Below are 17,017 nucleotides of genomic sequence, written 5' to 3'. Positions count from 1 at the left end.
CCCTCAAGTGCCCAAAAGAAACCCAAGAAACCTATATCAAACTGAGAAAATCTCATTTGATCTGTATATTATACCATCTCTACTAAAGATCTATTCTGTTCTTTTCTCAACCTATTCCCAGTTAAGATTTCAGAAATCTGGATTGGACTTGTGAAATATGTGGTAGGGAAGATACTTGCATGATAGAGTGTGTTGTTTATATTTCCAGTATTTGATTAGTATTTATTTGGGTGTTCATTGTTAAGCAATCAAAACATGATAAAACAGATTATATGCTAGGCACAGTCAGGATATCTTAAAGGATGATATCAGTATACTCACCTACTATGATGAATCTTTGTGCATACCTTGATCGCGGGGGTATATCCTGAAGTGGGACACACTAATATTTCAGTGTAATAAAATTACCTTAACGTATCATACGGTAATGGTACTTGAAATGTTCATGCATTTTGTTTAAGTGGATAAACAATACTGGTAATCGTCTTGAACTGATTTTCACTAAAACATTAAATAAAGAATTATCTCATTGTGTGAAACAGTTTGATTGTGCTGATATGATCTTCTTACCAGTGATTCTCACAAAAATAGAGTGTTTATTGCTTTTGTATTTACTTGCTTTTAGAAAATACAAAAATCCAAAAATAGTGTATTTTTTCTGTTCAAAATTCTTAACGTACGGAAAACTGTTATTCTTGGAGGAATTGTTACTGATAGGGGGAGACGGTGTTAGAAAGTGAGTTCAAAAATTTTCAATCAGGCAGGTTCTTTTGTGTTGGACAAAAAGTTTTGCGTGTTGGTGATAAGTTGAAAAAGCTTAATCTGTGATACAGTTTAACTGTCTCTTGAAAAATTCTTATGGTTTCTGGAGATGTTTGTTTTATAGTATACAGATTGAAGCGGTTTGTTGCTGAGAAGTTGCTGTGAAGATGAGAGTTTGATTGGATGCATGGTAGAACCTCCTTTCTATATTGCAGACAAGATTGAAGAGTTTGAAGATTGCTGTGCAAACTGGAGTTTACTCAAACGCTAACATTTTGAAGCTTTGGTGATTGGATGCATCAACTTAGGGGGAGTCTATTGCTGACAAAGGCTATTGAAGCTGAAGCTATCCAAAGACCAAAGACAGTGCAAGATTACTTGAAGATTGCAAGAAGACCGAAGACAAAGTTTTGACTGAAGACAAAGTTTTTATGAAGCTATTGTCAAGGGGGAGTTTGTTGGTGCATATTTGTGACAACAGCTTAGATTTGGTCTTTGGATATCTTGTAATTAGTTAAACGATAAACAGTTAGCGGGTTTAGCTTTGTAATAGTGAAATAATAGAGTTTGGGCTAAACTAAACCCAGTTTGGGTCTAGGGAACGAATTAGGCTTGCCCAAGTAGTAAACCCTAGTCCAACTTGTAAACCTTGTGTTATATAAACAAGGTTAGGCTTTAGGGTTTAGGTTAATCAGTTAATCAGCTAAAACAGTTTGTGAGAGATAGAATTTCGTGAGAGCTTAGTCTTGGACGAAAATAGGGTTGTTAGGGTTTTGGATTGATTGTAATTCGTGAGATTGATAATCAATAGAAAACCCAGATTGAAAGTGAATTGTTGTTTCTGTTTCCACATGATTTCTGCTTATTCTGGTCAAGAGGATTCCGCACTCTTGATCGGATTGACAATTCTGTGAAGATCCATATACATCAAGGGGACCTACAGAAAGCCTTAATCAAGAAGGAATTTGATATTTTTACTGGGATTAAAGGCGAGACAACAAAGCAGTTAATCGAACGATACTGTCATCTTGTGGTGGAAATGAAGCGGTTGGATATTACCAAGACGAATGAAGAATGGATTGATAAACTGTGTGATGCACTTCCGTATGATGAGTGGGGCACTTATCTAATGATGCTGAAGAATAATTCTGATTTCGTGAATCTCAACCTTAGCTCATTCATCGAGAAGATTGAAGCCCACGAGCTGGAATTGCTGAAAATCAAGAAAATGAACTCAGCGAGTGTGCAGCAGGACGTGTCGTTGTATTACAAAGGCAACCCTTCAGTTTCAACCGGTCAAAGCCCAAAAATACAGACAGGGTTCATTGCTGATAACACCTCAAGTGTTTCTTCAAACACTCCTCAATCCGGCAATTCTTCACCATTCGCGAACTTTGAACCAAATGTCAAAGCACAGGAACAGCTTTCACCTCAAAGTTCTACAGGTTCAAATCATCAGGCGTACATTTCTCGGGTACAGTGTAATATTGCGGGGAATATCAAAAATGGAAACGAGATCACTGAAACAGCCGCAAAACAGCACATAGCACTGCTTGCTTCTGTTCTTGAGGCTTATGAGGGCTTAGTAGCAGGGAGGATTGGTAATCCTGACATGACGAAGGAGGATTACGACCAAATCGATCCCGAAGAGCTTGAATTGATCGACATAAAATGGTGTATGGCGAGTTTGGTGCGTAGGGCTCAACGTTTCATGGAAATTACAGGCCGGAATAGTCTATCAGGCCCCGATCAAAAGTTAGGGTTTGATAAGTCGAAAGTTACATGCTTTAAATGTAAAGAATACGGTCACTTCAAACGAGAATGTCCTAACCATGAAGTAAACAATCATCAAAACACGTTCACCAACGACTACTACAGGCAAGCGATCTATCACCGACCAAACCAACAACAAACTGTTCAGAGGCCACAGATTGAGAATAAACCGGAAAAGGCGCTGATCGTGAATCAAGACGATGAAAAGGTTGCTGCAGGTTTCAGCTGGGATAAATATATCCCCGGTAGCGATGGACATGCAATGATGGCAGAAGTTGTTGAAATTTCTGAGATGGTGTCTGAACCGGAAACAGTTACTGAAGATGTTTCCGTGGTTGCTGATGAGGTTTCTGGTGAAAATACGGTCAATATTGAAGAGATAGCTGCTGAAGTGTATTACTATCAGTCAGAGCAGGAAGTATTGGGAAGTTTAATGAAATCGGTATTGCCTCCTAACATTTCTGAATCTTTTGCAGGTTATTTTGAAGAACCAAGGACCGGATCATGCCCAAGGTTTGAAGAGAAGAAAGAAGTCGTTGAAGAGTTGATAGATGTGTCGAAAGAGATGACTGGAGAAGCTTTAAAAGACATAGCTGACAAAGCTCTAATGGGAAAACTCAAAGAGGTAGACTCAGAATCCGAGGAGTCAAAGTCTGTCAATAGTGTGTCTGTCAAACGAGAGGAATCTGGAGTTCAGGAGATCAAATCTGTCAAAATATCTGAGTCTGAGTTAGACAATGTCGGTAAAACTGTGTGTGTTGAGCAGGTTGTAGAAAGGTTGTTTCAATCCCTGAAACAGCGAGCAAACAGTGTTTAGAACCGTGCACGGAGTGTCTTGAAAAAGACACTAAGTATCAGGAATTGAAACACCACGCTGATATGATTAAGTTTGACCTTGGCCAAATTAAAGAGGCGTATGATACTCTCGCCAGGTCAATCAAGATGATTCAAAAGGAAAGTGTTAAAAACGATAAAGCTACAAAATTGGCTAAAGCAACACTATTCGATAAACAAAATGAAGTCAATTTTCATTTAGACACAATCGCATCGCTTAAGAAAGAACTCGAATTGGTTAAAATTGAAAACGATCGGATTGATAAAAAGTTAATGAGTTATGTGGCTTCATCGTACGTTCTTGAGCAGATTGTCCCCCAACAGCCACATGATGCACCACTCTTTAAGAGCGTTCCACCCCCAATGTGGAATCATTACACACAGAAATATCCAGATGGGGTGGAAGCAGCTTTGAATCTCAAATTGAGATCGATAGAAGATGATTTGCCTGAGACCATAGATGTCACATTCTCCCCATCCGATACCGACAACGAATCTCAGGTTATCAAAACTGTTGTCGATCAGGTGTTGGATGAGGAGAGTGAGAAACCTGAAAAGGCTCAATCTGAGAAGGTTGTTAGTGATTCTGAAGATGAAGGGAATTTCTTAGATCAATATATACCGAAATCGGAGAAGAGTGCGAATGATGATCCGATCATGGTGGTATACACTATGGTTGGAATAGACAAACTTTATTCCGATTTCGAGTATCCACTTCAGAATGTGAAAATCGAGAATGTCGAAAAAGTGTTTAAATTGGTTGAAATGAACATTAATGAGGTTAATAACAATGAATTCTTTTCGAAACCTAAAAAGTCGTTTGTGACATCACGTCCAACAAGTTCGGGAAAGAAAGATGGGGATGGTAAAGGTCATAACAAGAAAAACAATTTTAAAAATAAAGCAATCGGTTTTGAAAAGAAAACGGCTAAGCAGGTGTTTAAGCCGAAAGAGAAGATGAATGATATTTTTGTCGCTGGTCCAAGCGTTGACGATGAGAAAGATTATATTTTCAGTCAAAAAGCTGTGGACGATTTCAATGCAGCAAAGAAGTTAAAAGAAGAGTCAGTCAAATCTACTTTTGTCGAATATGACAAAAGGGTGTGTTACCGCTGCAGTGAAATCGGACACATGGCGAAACAGTGTCAGAAAGTGATTAAGAAACCTGTTGTTGTAAAACCGGTTAAAAACAAACTGTTTCAAAACCAAGTGTTCAAAAACAAACTGTTTCTAAACCAACTGTTCAAAAGTCAAACATTCAAAAACCTCGACCTAAATCTCCAACTGACATAAAGGGCAAAAAGCCGATGGTTTCTCCGATCCGTATTTTGAAGAGAGGTGAATCTTTGAAGTCGGAGGATAAGCCGAAATCGACTTTCGAGATTGGCGAATCCTCTAAGACTCAAAAGACTTCGAAAATTTACCCTAAGACAAAAATTTTTGAAAATCAATCTTGGGTCGCGAAATCGAAACCGTCTATTGAGGTCAAATAGATGGAGAATGCTTTGAAAATTGAATCAAACATTTTTAAAGATGACGTTGTTGAATTTGAAAATGAAGTTGATAAGTTTCTTGCTGAATTTCCACCGATAACTAACAAAGTTAAAACGATTGTGAAAGAAGAGGTTCCAAATGTCACATTTGATTTTCCGAAAACAAATGAGAAATGTGATGTTGTGTTCGGAAGTGTGTCAGAAGTTAAGAAATCCTGGGCTTCATTGTTTGAATAAATTTGATTTGATGCTTGCAGGGGCTGCCCAAGTCTATACTGTCAAAGTGGATTTTGGATAGTGGTGCGTCAAGGCATATGACTGGGACGCTTGCTCTGCTCTATGATGTCAAATCCATAAACGGAAGCTATGTTGGATTTGCTGGGAATCAAGGTGGAAGGATCGTTGGTCAAGCAAGGCTGTCAAATGGCGTAATTTCGTTCGACAAAGTGAACTACATAGTAGAGTTAACAAACAATTTACTCAGTATTTCACAAATCTATGATAAAGCGTTTAGTGTACACTTTACTAAAACTGAATGTGTTGTGTTGAAACCAGGGTTTAAAAACCCCTGATGAGATGGTGCTGTTGTACGCTCCGCGTGAGAATGATCTTTATATACTTGATATGAGCGTCGCAACGCCAACATCTCATCAGAAACAGTGTTTTGTGTCTAAAACTAAAGCGACAGAAAAAGATTCGATAATGTGGCATCGAAAGATGGGCCACATTCATGTTCGTAAAATGAATTTTTTAGTACACAATGATTTGGTTGATGGTGTTAATCTGAAGAATTTTCACTTAAATGATGATTGTGTAGCGTGTAAGAAAGGAAAGCAGACTCGAAAGTCACACCCATTGAAGATCACGAACACAATCAGGTTACCTCTTGAGAGATTACACATGGATCTCTTCGGGCCTGTCAACGTAAAGAGCATCAGCGGAGACTTGTATTGCTTGGTGGTTACCGATGACTTTACGAGATTTTCTTGGGTAGTGTGCTTGGAACGAAAAGATCAAACCTTTGAGTCATTGATGGTGCTTTTCAAGAAGATGGAAACGGTGTATAAACTGCCAATTCGGAGGATTCAGAGCGACAACGGAACGGAATTCAAAAACAACAAGATGTACGAGTTCTGCAACGAGAAGGGAATTCTTCATGAATTCAGTGCGCCGTACACACCACAGCAGAATGGCGTAGCTGAACGAAAGAATCAGACCCTGATTGAGACAGCCCGTACAAATTTACCACAGCAGGCGCCAAATTTACCACAGCAGAATGGCGTAGCCGATTCCAAGCTACCAACCTTTTTCTGAAGTGAAGCAGTATCAGCAGCCTGTTACACATTGAATAGAGTTCTCACTGTCAAGAAATACAAAAAGACTTGCTTTGAGCTGCTGCACCGTTATAAGCCGAATCTTGAGTTTTTGGAGCCATTCGGGTCTCCTTGCACTTTTATTGATGAAAACGGTAAATTTGGCGCTAAATCTAATGAGGGTTTCTTTGTAGGTTACGCAAGCCCGCTGAAGAGGGTGTTCGTACCATGCCTGGGGAAGGTGATTCAAGTCCAACATGTGGATTGTCAGAAGCATACTCTGTCACCACAACTTCCCGGACAAAGATTCCTGTTCGACTACGACAAGCTCTGGGAGTCGTTTCATCTACCGGTTCAGCCGAGTGATGAGGAACTAGCTCTTATGTACCTGTATCAGCAAAATATCTCACAGGAGCAAGTGCCTAGACCACCAGTGGTTCCTCAACCCACCGTGGGTACTCACGATGATGAAGCAGGACCGAGTGGAACAGCTCACGAACCACCAGAGGAACCAGCTCCATCTTTTGACGAATCTGACGACTCAGAAGCGGAACCCGCTCCGACTTTTGACGAGGATCCAACGGAAGCTGAGGATCAAATCGTTGATCTTGACATATCGAGCTTGGAATCGGAAGTGAATGTTCCTGACAATGCTATGCCTCGGACGTTGTCTTATCATCCGTCAGAGCAAATTATTGGTGACCTGCAAAGTGGTGTCAAAACTCGACATCAAATAGACCGAGCTCTTACATGTTTCTATTCTTCTATTCCCGATATGCAAAAAGAAGTCTCATGAAATTTTTTATTTCGCAGATTGAGCCCAGAACCTACAAAGAGGCATTAACCGAGGATAGCTGGGTGAATGCAATGCAGCAGGAGCTGCAACAATTCGAAAAGCTGGGTGTCTGGAGACTTGTCGATCTGCCTAAGAATCAGAAGTTAATCAAAACAAAGTGGGTTTTTAAGTGCAAACGTGATGACAGAGGTGTCGTGGTGAGAAACAAAGCGCGACTTGTCGTTCAAGGCTTCAGTCAACAAGAAGGAATAGATTATGATGAAGTTTACGCACCGGTTGCCAGACTTGAGGCAATTCGAATATTTCTAGCCTTCGCGTCTTGGAAAGATTTTAAAGTATATCAACTTGACGTCAAATATGCCTTCCTTTATGGAAAAATCAGAGAAGAAGTGTATGTGGGACAACCACCGGGGTTCACAGACCCACTGCACAAAAACAAGGTGTATCTACTGGACAAAGCATTGTACGGACTTCACCAGGCCCCGAGAGCCTGGTATGAGACGCTTTCCCAATACTTGCTGGACAACGGGTTCACAAGAGGGACAGTAGACAGCACTTTATTCACCAAGGAAGAGGCAGGCCACTTGTTGATCGTGCAGATATATGTTGACGATATCATCTTCGGTTCCACCAACGATGACCTGTGTAAGGAATTTGAGAAGGTGATGAAGAAAAAGTTTGAGATGAGCTCAATGGGGGAGATGAAGTTCTTCCTCGGGCTGCAGGTAGAGCAAATGCCCGACAGAATCTTTATTCATCAAACGAAATACGTGAAGGACGTGCTTGACAAGTTCGACATGACAGATTGCAGTCCTGCATCAACCCCCCTCGCACAGAATCATGGGATATGTCCAGACGAGAATGGAGTGAAAATGGACGAGACATTGTACCGATCAATCATTGGATCTCTGATGTATCTCACGGCTTCCCGTCCAGACATCATGTACCCTACATGCCTCTGCGCCAGATATCAGTCAAATCCAAAGCAGTCACACCTGACCATAGTGAAACGTATCTTACGGTATTTGAAAGGCTGCCCAAGCATCGGCTTGTGGTATCCTCGATCGGGTGACTTTACTTTATTTGGTTTTGCTGATTCTGATTTTGGGAGCTGCAAGCAAAACGCAAAGTCCACCACTGTTGGGTGTCAGTTCTTCGGAACTCGACTTGTCACCTGGCGGTGTAAGAAACAAACCGCAGTAGCGCTCTCTACATGCGAGGCTGAATACGTTTCAGCCTTCAGCTGTTGCTCGCAGATCCTTTGGATCCAACGGCAGATGCGAGACTTCGGTTTGCAGTTCTTAGATACTCCTATCTACGTGGACAATGAAGCAGCTATTGACATCACTAAAAATCCGGTTCATCATTCAAAAACAAAACATATTGAAATCCGTCACCACTTTATCCATGATTGTCACGAGAAAAAGTTAATTCGGATTGAACACTTGCACACCGATGATCAGAAAACGGATTTTTATACTAAACCATTTGACAAAAAAAGATTTTACTATCTTTTGAAATTAAACGGGATGAAAAATCTGCAATCTGGGAGGGTTATTGAATGTGAAGCCGAGTTGGGCGGCGATCTGACGTGAACCTTTGTCGTGTTGTCAATTTTGTTTGTACAGTTTATTTTCTGGTTTTCGATAAAAACAAAAACACAAAAATATGTTTTAGTTTTAGGGGGAGAAATTCGCAGAAAAATACAAAAACATGATAAAATTCAAAAATCCAAAAACATTAGAAAACTTCAAAAAGAGTTGTGTAGAATAGGGGAAATGATAGTACATCAGCTAGACGGACGCAGCACGCTAAAGAATTGTAATGTATAAAATGCAATTAAGCAGTCTCGCTAAAGATGTGCCGGTAGGTTTTCACAAAATTAGTAGATCAGTTTGGGATATAAACATAAAATTCACTTGCGTCTACGTGGGGAACACCTCCATGATATATAGGTAACCCCTGAAATCCTGTTTGAAGGGTCCCGTATTCTGAGATACTAGGTCTTTATGCGTAGTGATATCTGGGGTATTATCCCGGTACTTCTATTGTATGGAAATACTGACCTAGTCCCTGGATAATGCTTTTCGCATTGCTTTACTTGTAAAGCCTCCCCTCAGCATAAAAAATGATGACACATTGAAAAATGTTAATCATGTGCTGTTGTAATCAAAAGATCATCTAAAGGGGACCCACCGTAAAGTCGAAGCCGTCATCTCTCTGCGTATACGGAAGTATCGACCTGAGCTCTCACGGCCCTTGCAATTCACCCCATTACAGATATCATCTAGGTATACTCACCTGTAAGACTGAATACTGGGATCTGGATACGGGAGTATATATTGAGGTGGGACACATGTAGATGTTTAAGTCCTAAAACACTAATTCTGTATCCCAGACAGATTGAAAGTTTTGTGAGAACTTAAGAGTATCAGTATATCGGCAATCTATGCGAATTGTTTAATGTTTGGTATGAAATATAGCTTAACGGTGCTAGTGTCTAGTCGGCAGCTGATATGATCCCCTAACACACTCACAAAAAGATTGTGTGTACAGTTTTAAGTTTACTTAGTTAAAAATCCAAAAAGATTTTAGTTCTCCTTTTATTTTCGACAACTGACATTGGGAATCGAACGATCAAAGCTTAGTGCAGATCATGTCTGTGTTTGATGAGGGCTGGGTAAGCTGGAGATGCTAAACAGTGATTGGTACAGTGTTTGACAGTTGAAAAGTGTTTGAAAGTTCAAAATGTTCAAAAGTTCATTCATTTGAACTATTTTCAGAATGAAATAACTGCGTACTTCATAATTCGGTCAACCAAGGTCATTAACTTGGACTTGGTAGGCCAAGCAGTTGACCAAGGTCATTGACTTGGACTTGGTTGACTGGGTGTGTCGGTGTTTAATCAGAAAGTGTTAAAATGTTAAATTTTTGAAATATGGCATCCTGATTTCGCTCATATGTACACCTAAACCAGATTTCGCTTATAGATGCTTCACAAATGTGATTTCGCTTGTATGACCCATGTGATTTCGCTCATGAGGACCATTGGTCTTAGGAGCGAAATCAGACCTACTATATAAGTAGAATGATTCCGCTCATAAGTCATTTTTCACCCTTTCGCTCCTAAGAACACTCTCTCTCCGGCGATCATAAGCGAAACCCTAAAATCATTGATTTACAGACGAATTGCTGCCCATTTTTCACCAAATCTTATCATTTTCTTAGTATCTAGTCATGGGCAAGGTAGAATGAGGATTGATTTGATCTGTATTAACCTTATTTTGAACTGTCGGTGTTTGTGAGTGTACATAACATAGATCTAGGCCTTTAAAAGTTAAATCAGAACTTGAAAACAAACATGTGCAGTCGGTTTAAGGTGTTAATCATGTTGATGTTTGGTAATTGTAAAAAATCTGATGTTTGATGATGTTTGTCGAGTAACTGGATGTTCAGTGTTAGATCTAAGGTTTATTCATGGTCAAAATTAAAATTAAAAACATTCCCTAGTGTCGGATTTCTCATGTTAACAGATTAGTGGTTTCAATTTTGGGAGTTGATGAATTTTTGATTGTGTATTGTGATTTCGCTCAAAACAGTTAAGTCATATGATTTCTCTTTTATGTGCATAAGATGATTTCTCTTATAAGTATAAACTGTAATTCCGCTCTTGTGTCACAATCTTATTTCGCCCCAAAGTTGTCTTGTGATTTCTCCCTTAGTGTAAATGTGTTTTCGCTCTAAGTGTCACTATGGTTTCGCTCTAAGGGTCATTGTCATTTCATTCTATGTGTCTTTGTAATTTCGCTTTTGGTACACTTAGTGTTTTGCATTGAAACTGTTTTGATGTTGAAAAATTTCTAAGTGTATTGATGCATAGTGTATTGTTTTGATATACAGGGATCCAGTGTTATCTTTGATCCTCTTCACAACAGTTGTTGTGATTTGGATATTCAGAAAAACCCAGAGTTGGCAAAGTTTAGGGGTATATTGGAATTCATGGGTCGTATTCCCATCCAGAAAGCGCTTACTGATCAACGACCACTGTACAAATCTCACATAGAACGTTTCTGGAAAAATGCAAGCTATGATGATCAGAACAAAGTAATTTTGACAATTATCGAAGTGCTTGGCAAGATGGAGAAAATACTAGTCACTAAAGCGCTTATTCGTGAAGTTGTTAACTTTCCAGATGAGGCAGAGACGCCAACGAGATTTCCAAAAAGAATGGGGAAAGGATGCATGCTAAGAATGGGTCATCAGGGAGCTTTGAATGCTGGGAACTATTTGAAGTCGAAGTTTCAGAAACCATACAAGTTCCTTATTCACTGTGTATTGATGTCTTTGAGCCATACAAAAGAAAGTTACGATACGATGCATGATTATCAAATGAATATGGTTACGGTGTTAGTGTTGAACAAGAAGTACAATTTCTCACACATTGTATTCCACTATATGGCTGAGAATATTAAAACAGACAGCAAGAGTTGGATGTATCCAAGGTTCGTGCAGATGTTGATTGATCACGCTTATCCAGATGATCGAAACATAAAGAATGATTTATTGGTGCAATCCCATATGAGTAATGATTCACTTAAACAGCTTGTGAGATACCACCCGAATCACCCAGAACCGAAAGTTGGTGCTGAATTCTTTGGTTTTATAAAAGATGCAAACTACGTTGATCCAGATCCAGTTAATCATCAGAACTGGAGAAATGAAGCTGAAATGAAAGAGGCAGTGTATGTAGAAGAGCTGAAAATTCTTGAAGATTTCAAAAACACCAAGAATGAATGGTATGTTAAAGAAACAGGGAGAAGACGCAGAAAGGCCACTCCTATTGTTCAAAAGGTTGAGGGATCTTCTTCACAACCAAAGAAGAAGCAAAAGAAAGCTGCGAAAACGTCTTTGATTGATAAACCTGAAGAAGATGAAACAGTGGTAGCTGCGGAAGAAGATCCATTTAATGTTGAAGAACATTTGTTGTTTGGTACTGAAGTTTTAGAGACAGGGCCAGCTGTGGAAGTTGAAGCTGACCATGTTGTGAATGTTGAATCTTAGAAAGGGAAAGATAAAGTTATTGATGACATTGAGGGAGATGATGTGGATAAAGATACTACAAGCTCCTCGAGTTCTTCAGAAGAGGAAGTTGATGAAACTGAACGTTTACGAAGAATTCAGGAAGCTACAAAACAAGAAAAATTGCTAAGGAAGAGAAAGAGACAGGAAAAGGACGATGATGATGCTTATGTTCCTTCTCCAGAACATGTCTCCGAGTCACTATCTCCTCCAAGTGGCCGAAAGAAAGATGGAGCTCGAAAGAAAGTAGTTTCTCCAAAGATTTGTAAAGTTACACCGAAGATTAAAATGCCAAAGATTGTGCTAAAGAAGAAACCAACAAAAGAAACCAAGAAATCACCAACACCACCACATGAACCAACACCACCACAATCACCAATCCAATCACCACCCCGACAACCTACACCACCACAACAACCATCTCCACCTAAACAACCAACACCACCAAGACAACCATCACCTATACATCATTCACCACTACATCTATCACCACCACCACAACAAACCCTTCTTACATCGCAAGAAATTTTTCAAACACCTCGACTCACCCAAGGTCAACTAACACCTGGTTCTGCGGGGTACCAAAATTTTCCAAATGTTCCTTCGAATTTGAATGTGAGCCTTGATGATGTAGGAGATTTTGATTTTGCGAACACCTCACAAGTCAAGAATGTTGAAAAGAAGGTTGATGAAGTGATTGCTGGAAACAAGAAATTAGCTGCGGAAAACAAGAAAGTTGCAGATCGTGAAAGAATTCTTGAAATGCGTGTAAAGAGGTTGGAGAATGAAAACAAAGAGTTGTTGAAAAAGATTGATTTTAATCAGTCAGAGATTGACATTTTGAAGGTGAGATTTGCTGAGCTTGAAGAAGAAAAGGCTCGACGAGATGAGAAAAATGAATACTTCAAGTTGAAGAACAAAGAGCTTGAAGCAGCTAAAGCATTCAGAGATCACGAGTTCTATATGCTGAATAAAGTTGTTGAAAGCATGCTCGGAACGTCTATAGAGCAAAAGTTTGAAGAGCTGCAAGTTGAAGAGCTCAGAGCAGAACGTCAAGCTAAAATTAATGAACAAATGAAAGACAAAGGCAATGGCATTGGAAGTAGTTCTGCAGTGACTGAGAGATCGATTGTTCCTTCAATGGTTGTTGAAAATCCCGAGCCTATCTCTGCTATTTCTGGTTTGTTTGAGGAAGATACTCCTCTTGATGAGTTAATCGGTGATAGTGATGAAGAAGATGATGATGAGGAGGATGAAGAGGAAGATGATAAGGATGAGAAAGTCTATTCTGCGAGCAGTCATGGTTCTGGTAAAGACGATGATGACGACGATGCTCAGGGTGGTACAGGGTTGAAAGTTACTGAGGCTTCCACTAAGAAAAATGTTGATAATTTGATGAACGATTCAGTGAATGAAGAATCAGGGGGAGCAGATGGAAAGGGGGAGTCGAGTGATGCACAAAATGTGCAACAAGCTGAAAAGTTAATCTTGAGGATGGATACTTATCGTGAAGAAGGAGAACATTTTCATACCTACACGCTGGAAACAATCAGAGAAATGATGCGTATGGTGACTCCTGACTTTAAATTCGACTTTGAAGAAGAATTGAATGCCTTTGATATCAATCAGCAGCGTGATTACGAGTATAAGTATGTTGAAGATGCTAATATGTATGACAGAGTTGAAGTCAAAGATTGGATGGATGATGAAAGTGTTAATGAAGATACTTCTCAGTTGCCTACACTGATGGAGTTCTTTACAGAAGAGAATCGTGATGAGTTGCGAAGAAAGGTAGCTGAAGTTTTGAAAGATAAAAATTTTGATGGCACTCCTAAAGATTTGGCAAAGGAAGAACGAAAGAAATGGTTCAAAGTTAGTCATGAGAGGAAGTTTAAAAGGCCTTTGAAGTACTATCAACGTGATAGTAGTGTGTCTCTCGGTGACATCATCAGCTGGGGTTTCTTACCTCAAGTGAATGCTTATGCAATCAGGAGAGAATGCGGGGTACAGTATTTTGAGTACTTATATGACGTGATGTCATTACCCTGGTGGGAAGTGGAAGAGCTATCTAAAGTCAGATCTTTAGATTATCCTGTGCGGCAGAATGATATTCCAATGTGGGGGTATATCAAGTATGAATCGCTGAAAGAGTTTCGTCATTGGAAGCCGCATTACCCTAAAAGAGTGTAGAGGGTTGATCCTGAAACAGGAGTTGTAGAAACGATCCTTAACGTCAAAAAGCTGAAGACAATGAAAACTATTCCAGTGCCACCAATGGAGCAGGATTTCTATAAGGGATTCATGGGCTGGGTGTATAGTTGCATTTCGACTGAGGCTGTCATTACATACAGAGCAGGAGGAGAATTGAGAGAGATACATGTATATGATCCTATGTGGCTTGTGAATTGCTCTGCAAAGGATATTGAATGTCTTTTCATAAACAAGATTCATTATCAGCCAGAGGACATAGAGCAGGCCATGCAATTTCAGCGAGTTGCAACCATTTGCTTTCAGAAGAGTATTAATTCTGAGAGTAAATGGAAGTGATCATGGTGGTCGCTCGATGAGAAGATGAAAAGGAAAGCTGCTCGTGAACGTCAAAAGCTTGAAGAAAAGAAAGGAACGTGGATGAATATTCAAGCTGAAGAAGATAAAGCGAGAAAGAAAGAGAATGACATGATAAGGAACGCGCTTAGGAGGAAGCTAAAGCAACATGAAGAAAAGTTCAAGTCCTTGTGAAGACCCGAAGACCAAGACTGAAGACTGCGGCTGTATCCAAGGGGGAGTTTGTTGGTGCACGAATGTCTAAAGCCTGCGTCTTAGTCTTAGTTGATCAATGTATAGGGTCTAGATGTGTTAATTATAACTGTATAGGGGGTTAATGTGTAAAATTTGGGTTTGTAATGTCATGATTTCGCTTATATGAACATTGTGCCATATGAGCGAAATCCCAACAAAGCGATTTCGCTCATAGTGACATGGTCACATAAGCGAAACCCTGTCCCCTATATATAGTTCAGTTGTTTTCTCATGTTGTACGTTCACGTCTCCCGTGTAGCCGAATTGCTGCTCGTGTATTTTGTGAAAGATTAATGAGAAAATTGTTTTAAAGTGATCTACTTCTGTTTCTACTCCATTTCTGCTTTGATTCATGCCGATTTTGTATTTCCACTGCATTTTCGGTAGTATCTAGCTCTGATTGACTCACACGACTGTCAATAACGGTCCTACAAGGGTTTGCTGTTTGTGTGTTCTGATGTTTAGTAAATGATCAGGGATCCGAACTTAGCAATTACTATTGAATCTGAACTATTGTCGTCAACTAGGGAAACTACTTTGTGTTAAACATGATTAAGGGGCTGTTTGGCAACTTCTGAATGGTTAAGTGCCGAATCAGTAAGAGGTCTGAACCGTTAAGTGCTGAACCAGTAAGAGGTCTGAACCATTAAGAGCTAGTATAATGCTAACCGTTCAGAGGCAAATGTCTGACCAATTCAGATTAGAGGTCTTAACCATTCAGACTCAGTATAAAACTTAACCATTCAGAGGCAAATGTCTGAACCATATAGACATCTGCTCATGAAACAAACAGTCTGAACCATTAAATACTGAATCAGTAAGATGTCTGAACCATTAAGAGTCTCATTAAGAGCTAAACAAACAGCCCCTAACCTAATCACTTAAACAATTGGATTGTTTGGACACTTAGGGTATTGCAAACCCTTCTCGTATACTTACCAAAACTGAATGTATATTAGGTCATGTGTAACGGACCTCACTTGTATTTAACACGTAGAAGTACGTTATCATTTACCGAGCAAACTAAGGTGAGTCCACTACTCTTTAACAAGCATGCGTCCCGGGGGGGGGGGGACAAACTAATATTCTTGGGAGGAATACTTTTAAATTTATTGGTTTAATTTCGATGTTGGTTAATAAACGCGAACTCTATCACGAAAGTCCCTACTTACATACCGAGCTAGTTGCCCGGGAGGCAACGAGGTATTAGTTGATAGCGCTATTAGGCTTGACAAACCTCACACCGTACCTGGGAGGCTGGGCGTGAACTAATGACCTTGAACACTTTGATCAATGATGATAGACATTGATGAGGGCACCAAAAACGAACTGTGAATCGGTACAGAGTTTATTATTCGTAATATGTTTTTAAACTAAACACTTACATGATTTTCGTTAAACAAAACTGTGAACCCGCCAACTTTATGTTGACACACTTTTCTGCATGCTTGCAGGTCGTTAGGTGTCTTCATGGAATGGAGCTTGCAATCGGAGGAGCTGAGGATGTCATGGGTCGTGCTGTTTATTAACACGTCTAATTGCTATGCTTTGTGAACGGTTGTTTTCAATTACTTAGAACAATTTCAAATGCTTCCGCTAAACCTACACTTGTTTAAATCAGACGTTTTGAAATGCATTTTTCATATTGAATAAGAGTGTGCATATATTATTTACTGTTAGTTCAATCTGATTGGTGGCTAAATCCCGGCACGTCACATGCCTCGCGGTGAAATCCGTATGTGGTATTTTGGAGGTGTGACATTGAAAACCATGAAAGCTGATACCAAAACCGGTTTCGATAATACCAATGCAGGCAATTTTGTTTTTCACAAATAATCGGTTCGGTTTGTCATTGTACCAGAATGAAAACTGCACTCGTTATAGCTTACGATACCAAAATATACTCGATTTTGAATACAACCACACATATTGTTTCTTAAAAAATGTATACGAACGAAAGTTACTTGACAAAAACTAAATCGATTGAATTTTTTTGGTAAATTTATAAATAAAAAAATCAAAGTTTTATTTAAAATTATTAAAAAAAACCAAAACTATTCAATCTCATGGCTTTAAATACAGATAAAAGTACAAAATAGTAAGTAACTATTTAAGTTTATTTAGTGAGAAAAAAGAAAATGAACATTTAGTTTTATCTCTTTGAATGT

Source organism: Helianthus annuus, chromosome 2, assembly GCF_002127325.2.
Source record: "Helianthus annuus cultivar XRQ/B chromosome 2, HanXRQr2.0-SUNRISE, whole genome shotgun sequence".
Lineage (NCBI taxonomy): Eukaryota > Viridiplantae > Streptophyta > Magnoliopsida > Asterales > Asteraceae > Helianthus > Helianthus annuus.
Note: the sequence above shows the minus strand (reverse complement) of the source record.